Here is a 12,500-nt window from a genome sequence, read left to right on the forward strand (position 1 = left end):
CTCCCCCCATGCTTCTCGCGAGCAGTGGTTAGTGAGGTACTAGAAACCATATTTTTTTCATTGCCTGAAAGAAAGTAGTATATTAGCGAGTCTCGCAGGTGACCTAGCCGGGTGGGTACGATTAATCTCACAACCATGCTGAATTTGAAAGCATTTCAATCTATCGAAAATCAAGTCAACCGTGGTTGGTATTAACTGGTGGTTTACCTGACTTGTTGTTCAAAACCTTGAGCGAATCAAACCTCTAATGCCTTTTCCATACCTTCTTGGACCTGGCGCCTCTCTTTTCTCTTTTCCTTCTCTTTAGTGGATGTGGTGGCATGTGCTTCATCCCTCCTTTTAGGGTTAATGCTATCAATGGTGAATCGATCATTCACTATCCTTTTTTCTGGGATCTGCTCTTTTCAGTGGAAGGTTTGAGGGAAGGTAAGATTAGTGGGTCAATAACCTGCTTAGCTTTCCAAGTAAGGCAGTGAAGTTCCATATTTCTGTATCTTTCTTATCCCGGGATCTGCTGCTCTGTTCCCTTAGATGCAATAGTTTACTGATCCGGTTTTCCCTAATTTCAATAGTGAGGAGGATGTCCAATAAAAATACTATATTCTAGTATCTGACCAAAGGGAAGAATGAAAATAAATAGAGATAGAGGTCTCGGAAGTAGGGCCTATTAAAAGTACAGTGCCTTCTTGTTCTTGTTCTTCTGATCGATTGATTCAATTGGATTAAAGGGAAGAGAACACCAAAACTACTAGCGAAAAGCACTTTCACCTGGCTAGCACTTAGCAAGGTTAGTTTAGTTTGCTTGGAAGGGGAGCGTTCCAAATGCATAACTCGAAATGACACTAAAGACTAAAGCTAGAACATCTATAGTGACAGACGAGGGCGAATCGTAACTAGAAGAAGGCCTCCGAACTGCTTCAAATCAAGAAATTGTGGGGAGCTTTTGGTCAAGTCTTGGAAGGGACTCCCATCCCAGAGTGTGAAAGCTCTCGGGAGAAGGGAATCGACAACACAACTGGAGCTGCCCTTTCTTTGGTTTAGTAAGAAGCTTCCTCAAGTATGTCGATTTGTAGTACGGTCAGTTCACTCGAATCCACTGACTTCATGCACGGGGACTTGACCATCAATCCTTTCTTGTGACGAGCTGTGACTGGGTGCTCTGAAACCTCCTTAAAAGGAGGGGCGGTGGGGTAAGGTAATTGAAGTAACTAGCCAGTATTAAGATTAAGCATAAGCATAATAAACTGATGCATCCGAAGACGGTGAATCTAGAATAGAGGCCGGGTGGGGAAGCAAAGGATGCAAGAGAGCCTTTTTCCGGGAAGGAAGGGACGGACGAGAACGATGTCCTTTCTCGTGCCTAATGCCTAATGCCTAAGCGGGAGCGCCCCTCTGTCTGCTACTTTACACTACTCCTTGAACGTGTCCTCTCGGCTCTCCTCGAAACTATTCCGAAGTTTTGAATTCCATTTCTATGGATAGATTCTAAGCATATGAGAGAAAGGCGGATGAAAGGCAGTGACCCTAAGTTCCGAATCTTGCCCTGAATAAGTAAGGTTTCGGGGAAGTTAGAAGCCTTTCGGGCTGAATAGGGGCGGTGAGAGGGTGTAGTGTAGTAAAGGAGGTGGGCTTAGAGCCAGCAAGCAAAGTAAGGCAAAGCTTTATCGCGAAGAGGGCAGATGAATGAATTGGTTCCAGGGTATGCCTTCCGAGGTATGCCGGGCAATAAGGGCAAGGAAGGCTGCGGGAAGAGTTTCAGGACTAGGCCAGAGGACTCCTGTCCATAAGGCTAGGAAGGCAGGAGCAAAAAGATTGAACTAGCCCACGCATCTGCTCCCCTCTCAATCCACCAATAACTCCCATCTCCCAGCATCTCATTCCCCCACCCCGTCGTCGAGAGCAGCCAGCCCTTCTCAATAGAATCCATGTGCCATTGCCTGAATGTCAATCTGCCCCTCCTGTCCGAAAAGAAGCATATCCGAATAAAGGTACCGAGGTAACCCTTAGAGTCAAAGCATTTTTCGCTATTAAGGACTTACTGAAAAAGGCTCAAAAAAACAGGAATCAGTTGGAGGAAACTAAGGACCAGGTTCACATTATCAGTGAGCGCGGATAAGAACGTTTCCTGGAATTCCACATCCCATATTGACTCTACCATCCCTAACGTTGGCCACTAAGTCCAATCTGACCTATCTCAAATAAGATCTTTTAGGATCAATTGGTTAGGCATCCCTCTTCTTTGTTTGCATAAGGCCACTAGCCATCTAGTGTTCGCTATCCTTCATCTTTCGATTAGCGAGATGATCTTAAAAACTACAGGCCTGAAATTTGCCTTTCTTAAGACCCCGTTGAACATATTTTCAAAATGTTCCATCATTGGGTATAAGTAGAATCTTCATAGCCCAAAAAAAACACAGTCAAAGTCAAACGTTTGTCGGTGGCACAGGGTTGTGTTTGAAGAAATGGAGTTTCGTTGTTCGTCACATGAAACTCTGCACTTAGGGATCAGCCTCACAAATATGCTCTTCGAGCTTTGAAACCGTCTTCTTTGTGGACTCGGCTTTAGGCTATATATCCATGGCTTGTTGAGATCCCCTTCCTCCTTCCTTTCTCACTGGAAAAAGCAGTAGTTGTCAATCGACGACCAGTTATCAATCAATCTGATGAAGGTAACAATATCCTCCTTGAAATCCATATAATCATTCCCTGGAAAATCAACCAGATTCTCCCTCCTCTTATGGCTCAAAGGCTCAACCTGGCTAGTAAGTCGGCATAGGAGAGGAGCACTCATTCATCTTGTGGTGGGCTGGCTTACTACTCCCCGATATTAGCTCTCAGCAGTTAAGCAATTCCGAAATCAGTTTGTTGCCCTGCAAAGTCTTTGACCTTGGGTATATGAGTAGGAGACTTAGGACAGTAGCGTCGATAGGCAGTAGGGCAAGCTGCCGGATTGACAGACAGTTATTAGGACAGTGGGTAAGCTACTTAGGCTAGGGAATAGGTACACATAGGTCAGATACGCGGGCAAGTCTCAATAACCAAAGTAGGAGTTGATGAGTGACTTTCTTCTTCTCTATTCCTTCTTACTGGACTAGACGGATTCCTTTCTGTAAACTGAGTTAATGGAGTCAAGAAAGAAGCTAGTACAGTAGGCATTCTTATTCCGTAAAATAAGTCACTGGTAGGCAAGACTTTCTCTCGAGAGTCAGAGCTTCGAGACGACTTTCGCAGATGTTCAATCTTGCGAGGCGTATGAGCCAGATTTTTAGTACTCTCCCGACCTGTTAGAGGCCACCCTAATAAGCGGAGATTGCCGGGAAAACGTTGCTCAACAAGACAGTAACCAACTCGAAAAAGGAGACCCTGGCATAACAAGTGGTGATCTCTGTACTAGAATAGAAGCCCTGCTAATTGTGAAGAACCCACAGCCGGGAGCGTTAGCAACTGGATTTTACCACACTCCGTTATACCCTCCCTTGGGGGATGGCTTGGTGCTAATGTAGGACTTTCGGAGACCTTCCGCTTGCTGTTTTGGTCCAGCCTGAGTGGCCATAACTTCTACTGTGATTTAGTTTGGAGCGGTCTTGCTCTTGTTGTTCCGTTGTTGCGCGTCCTATTCTGATATTTAGGACCAAGAGGTACTGGATTCTCTTTCGGATAGGCCCTGAAAGGAGAAGAAAGGCTGAAATGCCAACGGACGTCTGTCTATTCTCTAATTCACCCGATCCCTATCCGCTTTCCAAAAAGGAAGAATGCATGAACCACGGCAGAGGAGAAAGGACGGATCACCTGCCGATCTTTTACAAAACTATGCCAGAAAGGATATAAAGATTGACCGGTACAAAAGCCATCTCCATCAATCTACGCTCATTAAGGAGAGGGTTCCTTAGAGAATAAAATGGGGAGCGAACGAAAAAGATGTGTGGCTGAGGTGTTGGGAGCCCCCAATAGAGAAGGACGATGCGGAAAGGTATGGTGGGAATACAAATAGGCCTGGACAGAAGAAGTAGACGAAAGACCTCCAGGCTGTGTCGTCATTCTCAATCCTGAAAAGAGAGCGCACATCCTGAGGAAGGCGCGTCATGCAAAGGTTCCCATTTTTTTTCCTTAGTTGACCCCGTGTTTCTATCGGATCCTAAGCTTCATCGGGACAAGCGCATAAACCATCCCATCCCGGTAGAGGGGACAGAGCAGCTCAGCGGGCTAATCAGTGACCTCATCTACCCAAAGACTTTATTTCTGCTGTACTTTCTTAAGCAATAGGAGCTCCTTCATATGCCCTTGAAGGCGGGAATATTGGTACTGAAACGAGGTTTAAAGGTACCTTTTCCCGTTGTCCGCTTTGCCTTCGTACGACTTTCCTTGGCAAACTATCCCAAAAAAGGAATGGGCTTTTTCAAAATCAAACTTGTTGTTTACTCATTGTGGCAAAACAAAACTCTCTTATTTTCCTTCGAGATGAATACCAATTTGATAGAGGTGGGGCATTTTCCATGAGTGGATTCGAGAATGTGGTCCCTCCTCTCTTTTGACCAGTCCTTGGCTTCTTTGTTTGATGATGGCGATAGCTCTTCTCTAGCCCGGCTAGATAACAAAACAATGAAATAGCACGCCACTGTGGTGATAAATCTTCTTGATGAAATCTTACTGATTCGACTCGTGGACCTTTTCCAAAGAGTAGTGGCCTTCGTTCGAAAGGTGAAAACAACCAGTCAATACCTTATTGATTCAAAAGGGAATGCAGATGCAATCTACTTGGAATAAAGGGTCTTGGCATGTAGTTGACTTCATAATGAAGAGCCAGAAGTTTAATGTCACTAGCTTCATTCTTACAGAAATTGATCAAGCTAGAAAGAAGGGATTTCCACAAGAATCTTCTCTTTGCACCACACATCATGAGAATGATATTGAACAAGAGTCAGCTCAGCCTGCCTCTTCCTTTGCTCCCCATTTTTAGACTTCTACAAGTCGATCTTCTTACGATGGAAATCACGAAAAAGATCATTCGCTCTTACCTCGTCTGGAGCAGACAAAACGTCTTTTGTTTGGCCTTTGGCCTTTTCATTTCAGTACCGAAGCCGAGTAGATCAATCAGATGACCATGGGTATGAGTCTCTTGTTTCACCTTCAGGTGTCCCATTTCTGCATCCGTTCTTGTAAGCGATAGCGATCCGTTGACAAGAAATCACTTAGATTAATAAGGTTTTGTGACTACGAGTTGCAGAAAGCGGCGCAGCCAATGGCCTGGGCTTTGAGTGGTATGAATTGAATAAAATATCATAATAAGCACGATCGATCAACATTGGGGTCAGCATTAAGAAAGAGAAACCATGGGATATGGCCACGATGGACTTTATTGAGGGCCCGGCGCCAGGGAACTATACTCGCTAGCCCAAGCTACTGGTTTTATTTATAGAGTCAAGGGTGAGCATGTGACTGTGACTAAATAGCAGCGTGCCTTTGGCTCGCAGTATTGGAAAAAGATGAATCGGACTTGGCAGATTGAACTGCAGACTATAAAGAAGGAGGAAGAAAGCCCATAATTATCATGTATGACAAGGTTGTTCTTATCATGGTGAAACTGTTGGAAAAAGGTTACTGTGATTTTCTATCTATTAGTTGACTACGGAGCTTCTTCGTCCCGACCTATCTATATGTGAAAAGCACTCCGCCAGAATCCTCGTAGTAGTAAGTCGTGGATTACAAGCTGTCCCTTCCGAAAAGCTCGTTTGCAATAGATATAGGGTTTACCAACCTCAGGCATGGACATAGACACCAGATCATTTTGATAGAAATGAGGTAGACTGGAAGCTGAAGCCAATAGACCAATGGAACTAATCAATCACTTGCTTTCCCAACTGGAGCAGGAAACTTCCAACCAAATAGGAGGGACCCGGAAGAAGAGATAAATGACAACTATCTCTAGAGAATTGAAAAGAGCTGTGCGAACTATGTTATTGAATCGGCCATGAAAACCTAAAATGAAGGAATAAGGGGTCTGGGATAAGCATGTATTGGAGGCGGGTTTCCCAATAAGTCAATAGCTATCCTTCGCTATCTGGGGCTAGCTCACTCTATGAGATAAGTTTCATGTATGGTTCGAAGCAGTTAACTCCCTTTTAAGGAGCGATCGATCAGCCCCGACCATGACTGGTCTAGAATCTCTCTCATTGAGCTTCTCTTTTGCGCCTGCTTTCTTCTTGATTTATTGCAGCAGCTAGTCTCCCTTTTCCAAATTCGATTATAAGTGAAGTGAGTTATGTTTCAAGAAATTCCATCCATTTCATCGCCCAGAATAATACCCAGTCCTGCCAATCTCTACGACAATCTCTGGTTTAGTTGATCTTTTTCTATTATGAAAAGCAAGGAAACACTAGTAATGGTGGAAACAGAACTTAGAAATCTAAGGCTGAAGGCTAGTTTCATTAACGAGTCTCACCTATTTCTTACTTCCCCTACCAGCCCTACCTACATCACCTTTCATATGGAACAGGCATGCTTTAGTGATGGGGCTAGCCGCTTTCACAAGAAATCAAACCAAACAAAGACACTTAGCATAGGAGTAGATTAGGGCATCTAGTGCTCTGTTCATCGTCTGAGGACTATAAGGTGCCAAGGGAAATAGCTCCATCCCATTGGATATCCCTAGCCTTGGTGGATCAGTGCAGTGAGAAAAAACTCTTCCATTCTATCTATGGTAGATAAAGGAGCTTCAAAGCCGTAGCCATCCTCATGGCCTTTTCACCCTACAGCCGTTGCACTTTTTTTATTAAATGAAATAGTTCGTTTTCTCGCTCTTAACTCGAAAGTACTAACTAAATAGGGGCACGGAGAAATAAAGAAGTGTGGGGGAGAAGCAGCCGAGCTCATTCCCTTCCATTCCTGCTCTATAGTAGGGGTTATGTCCCCCTTTCCTAGTGAGAGCAATACGCAATGCTGCTACGAATAGAGATAGTGCCCTATCCACTGCAAAACGGTACTCTGCTTCAACCACACGGTATGGCTCCCTCATTTCAAACCAAGCTGTAGACCGAGTAGGAAACAGCTAAAGGTTCCGGTCCAAAGGTAAGAAGATCCGTTGGTTGGAAATCCGTATCAATTGTTACTGGTTCTCCCGTTCTTGGTACTGTGTCATGTGACTCTAAAGCCCCAACTAGGCTAGATCGAGATCTTTATCCTTGCTAGGCTTACTCGCGTAAATAACCCCCATGTCTTAGGTGTTCTCGGGGGTAAGCGAGTCAGTACAATCGGTTGCACAACCGTCCAGTCCATATCATAATTGTCATAATCAATCATATCAGTAGGTGGCATACTTGCCTGCTCAAGTCCATCTACTATGGATGTGGGCTTGGACCAAGCCATCCCCAAACACTGAACCGGATCTTGAAAACGGGACTGAACTGAATCCGACTTCTTGGTAGCCCAGTGGCTTTTGGTCCCCATCGGAAAGTGCTGAATGGATTGCTCCTTGCCCAACGACAAAAAGAAAGAAATTTAGGAGAGGATTGATAGGTTTAAGCATTCAGGGATGGTCGCTCTTATGGATACCTGTGAGCTAGAGTCGGGAATCGAAAAGGAGACAACAGAAGCCGTACAGATCTAGTTGGGAATGTTGTTCATGCAGTGGAGAGCGTAAATGACCGGCCCTTGAGGCGCGAGTAGACTTATCATATAGAAAGGAAAGAGATAAGCGGAGGGAGGATGGTTTGATGATAGCCAAGATCTCCATCTCATTTGTCACTCTCGTATTCTTAATAGGAATCGGCAAGCAGATACAACCACTAGGCCATTGCCATTCGACTAGTCTATCAGAGTATCCTACGAAGTCAGGTCCAGTAGGCGCAGGATGCGCTAAGCCATTCGATCTTCCTGCTGGTGGTCCACCATAGAGCTCCTATGTAGCCGTTTGTTTTCTCGCTTAACTAATTTGTATGAGGCGATACAGCTGAGATCAACCAACGGTTCGAGCACTTAGCACAATGTGCCACTTAACCGGACGAGCGCAAGACCGGGTCTACCTACCTTATGACATTTATGAAAAACGAACGTTGTATTAAGGGGTTTCTATCAGTTAGTAACAAAGCCGGCAGTATCCTTGAATTCAGGGGTCAGCTACGGGAGGTATGTCTCCATGTGTGCCAAAGAAGCGTCTATCATTATACGTTGTTTATCCAATCAAAAACTTCTTCGTTTAGTTGGTAGAACCCACGCCAATATCATATTGACTCTCTCTCGTCCAATAAGAGTTTCCGAGAGTTACTTTATTCAAATTCTCTCCTTTCCAAAGCTCCACAAGGAAAAAAGAGTAATAGGACAACAATATTGCTTTCATTTATTTTGAGTTCTTTCTTTGTTGAGATGGAAATCGACGTTCTTTTGAAAAGGGCTAGGTAGTTTGCGCGCAGGCAAAACTTCTTCATGAAAGGTCAAAAATAGACTTGGATTTCATGGGTTTCTTAATGACTAGTCGTTCGTTTGAAGCCTTAAGAAACCGGCAGAGAAAGCGGCAGTTTTTTTTTCCGAATGACCTTATTTCGAGAATCAACTAACCGACAAATCCGTAGCCCAGGTGATTTGCTGCCTCCCTCTCGCCAAAATGGGATGAATCTTCTCATGCAGCTTTTTGATTATTCAGGGCGCAGCGAAGCCAATTTCCATCAAGGCAAGGGGGTAAATAAGGGGGAAGAGGAGTTGTAACGATAGAAAAGAGAAATGACTATAAGGAACCAACGATTCTCTCTTCTTAAACAACCTATATACTCCACACTTAACCAACATTTGATAGATTATCCAACCCCGAGCAATCTTAGTTATTGGTGGGGGTTCGGTTCGTTAGCAGGTATTTGTTTAGTCATTCAGATAGTGACTGGCGTTTTTTTAGCTATGCATCACACACCTCATGTGGATCTAGCTTTCAACAGCGTAGAACACATTATGAGAGATGTTGAAGGGGGCTGGTTGCTCCGTTATATGCATGCTAATGGGGCAAGTATGTTTCTCATTGTGGTTCACCTTCATATTTTTCGTGGTCTATATCATGCGAGTTATAGCAGTCCTAGGGAATTTGTTCGGTGTCTCGGAGTTGTCATATTCCTATTAATGATTGTGACAGCTTTTATAGGATACGTACCACCTTGGGGTCAGATGAGCTTTTGGGGAGCAACAGTAATTACAAGCTTAGCTAGCGCCATACCAGTAGTAGGAGATACCATAGTGACTTGGCTTTGGGGTGGTTTCTCCGTGGACAATGCCACCTTAAATTGTTTTTTTAGTCTCCATCATTTACTCCCCCTTATTTTAGTAGGCGCCAGTCTTCTTCATCTGGCCGCATTGCATCAATATGGATCAAATAATCCATTGGGTGTACATTCTGAGATGGATAAAATTGCTTCTTACCCTTATTTTTATGTAAAGGATCTTGTAGGTCGGGTAGCTTCTGCTATCTTTTTTTCCATTTGGATTTTTTTTGCTCCTAATGTTTTGGGGCATCCCCACAATTATATACCTGCTAATCCGATGCCCACCCCGCCTCATATTGTGCCGGAATGGTATTTCCTACCGATCCATGCCATTCTTCGCAGTATACCTGACAAAGCGGGAGGTGTAGCCGCAATAGCACCAGTTTTTATATCTCTCTTGGCTTTACCTTTTTTTAAAGAAATGTATGTGCGTAGTTCAAGTTTTCGATCGATTCACCAAGGAATATTTTGGTTGCTTTTGGCGGATTGCTTACTACTAGGTTGGATCGGATGTCAACCTGTGGAGGCACCATTTGTTACTATTGGACAAATTCCTTCTGTCTTTTTCTTCTTGTTCTTTGCCATAACGCCCATTCCGGGACGAGTTGGAAGAGGAATTCCAAAATATTACACAGATGAGACTCATCGCACCGGATCCTTTTGGCCATAGCCATAGAAGAAGCTGCTCCTCCGAAGCGGAGGGAGGGGAATCTATTGATTCCTATAACCCTGCTTATATAGCGTTTTTGAGACAACATTTAGGGTTTTTCCCGGGTTTGGTACCAAATCTGGATAAACTCCTTTCGGTTCTTAAACCGGAGGAAATTCTCTTTCTGGCTTTCCGCTTCCCGCGGGATGCGAACATGTTTAAATTGCCCCTAAAGAAGATCAAAGATATGATTAAAGAAGTAATGGCTAAAGAGGAGGAAAACAGATACAAGCCTCCGGTGGAAGGTTGTGAAGACCTAAGTATGACGGAGGAGGAAAGGAAAAAATTGCTGGAAGCATTTTCTTTCCTATGGGATAAAAAACAATGAATTGGAACTATTGAGTGGTGTAGGTATCCATCTTAGCAAATAGACATACCGAGGCCCACCAACCTACTACTTGTTGGTTTGGTGGGGAAAGAGGAGTGGGTATGAGGGCTTCTTTCACTTTTTAAGGCTAGTTTACATCATTCCACATGATGATTTGCTAATTGTTTTATGATCCTTGACTAGCTATATAGACCCTAGGAACTTGCATGTGCTATTACTGCTGTATAAAGGAAAGGTGGCTCACGTTACCACTCTCCCCTATTCCTACAGGAAGGAAGAGTCCATCAAATGCAAGTCGCTACCAGTTTCCTATTTTGGATGAATACCATCGCACCATTTGACCTCGAAGTAACGAGTACTCAAGGAATCCTCTGGAATTCCAGTCATGATGATCAGGTACCCGGAGTACATCACCCTCATCAGGAAGAAAAGAGAGAGAAGTGGAGTAAAATGGATTCAAATGCCGCATTGCAAGTGAACAAAAGAAACCAGTGGAAATAGAAAGAGAATGAACAAGTGTATCAATTCATGAGTTAAGGAATACTATTGGGAAGATTGGGTGACTAATATCCTGAGAAAACGATCTCTTGCTTCCCTTGAAACATGCTGAGAGGACCATTTCGATTAGTGAGAAGCTCAGTTCATGGGTCATGACGACAGATCATATCGTGTACCAGTGCACTGTTCTTTAGAGATCTATGTTCAGTGAACAAGAATGTAGTGAGGGGTGCTACTTTAGTGTTATTCCTAGACTGATGAAGTGAAGACTTTAGGCCTCGCTAATAGTGGACCAACTGAGAATGTTTGTTTCACTTTTCTGTAGATATCTCAATATTCCTTGAAAGCCTTATGAATGGTGGCGAGGATGTGGAAGAGCTAGTCATATAGTCCTTGAAGCTTGATTCCTTTTATCGGTTAGCAAGGAGTTTGAAGCTTGAGTACTTTCATTCAGCTTTCGTTCCTGTGGAATGAAGTTGGTTCAGTGGTCTCAAGTAGATCTTCTCAGACAGCGAGTAATATCTCTACTACACTTTCTTTCCACTTTATGTTGAGCAAGTTCACCTGTTAGCTTTCCCGCCAAAGGACAGCAAGCCAGTAATGTGAATCATCATAGTTTCTGTTTTCAGACAAGTACATCGTCCACCTTTATCATATTAGCAAATAGCTGATCTTAAGAGATCTCAAATAAGGGACATGCTTTTTCGTATTTCCGAATGGAGCAGAATAGTCATTCAATTGATGCTTTGAAAGTATTAAACGAGGCGATGTGTTTATCTGTCTTTCCTCATTGCATTCCTATACTTTCCTGCTTAGTATCAAAACCATGTGATGGTACACTATTTTGGCTATAACTTGATTTCTCTAACAACTCAATATGACTTTCTTTTTCGTGTTGAGAAACATGTTCGGATGCAACTTTCATTGAAAAATAAGCATAATGAATTAACTGGCCAGTGGAATTTTATGAAATGAGGGCTCTCGGGAAAGCAAGACTTAAGGAAGGTAGGCAATTTCATACCAAGAAGAGCATTTAAGAACAGCTCATAAGCAATTCCAAGTGGCAGAGATGACTCGAGGGAGCTCGTCAGATAAGCATATCCTATGGTAAATGTGGTACCTGGTCCAGTCAACTTGGAAGTAGAAACTGACCACTAGTGGGTGTCAATTAAAAAGTCACTCTGTGGCTAACGCTTCTACTGCTATCGGCAGGGCTTAGTCTCTCGTGGTTCATTTCCACCGGAGAGCATCTGTTTGAATAATTAGCGTATATAGTTGATCACTCTAATGACAACGGATTCGCAAATTTCTCATGATTGACCGAAGGAAAGGTTAGCGACTGCTCTCCCTACGGAATCTCAAGTAGAGCCATTGCATAGCTGGCAGACACGATGGGCTCAGGATTTCGACTGCTGTTCATTCCGATCTTAGGTCTCGCTCAGCGAATTCAGAAGGGTTGGGTCCTTTGTCAATGACTTACTTTCCTAGTAGCAGAGATGCAAGAATAACTACTTTCTTCTGCTAGGCGTTTCTTTGTTGCCAGCTGAGAAATAATACTCGTTTTTTTCGGATGAGGGGGAGATTAGATTTTGTTGCTATAAGAAGGAAGGGCCAATTATTTTATCAACCAGTGCACCATCCATAACATTGGTCAAGGAAGGCAAGAAAGTAGTTTGAAAGGGAATTCAGGATCAGACAAGGAGGTCAGTAGAAAGAGGAAGGGTGC

This window comes from Triticum dicoccoides, chromosome 3B (genome assembly GCF_002162155.2).
Source record: "Triticum dicoccoides isolate Atlit2015 ecotype Zavitan chromosome 3B, WEW_v2.0, whole genome shotgun sequence".
Lineage (NCBI taxonomy): Eukaryota > Viridiplantae > Streptophyta > Magnoliopsida > Poales > Poaceae > Triticum > Triticum dicoccoides.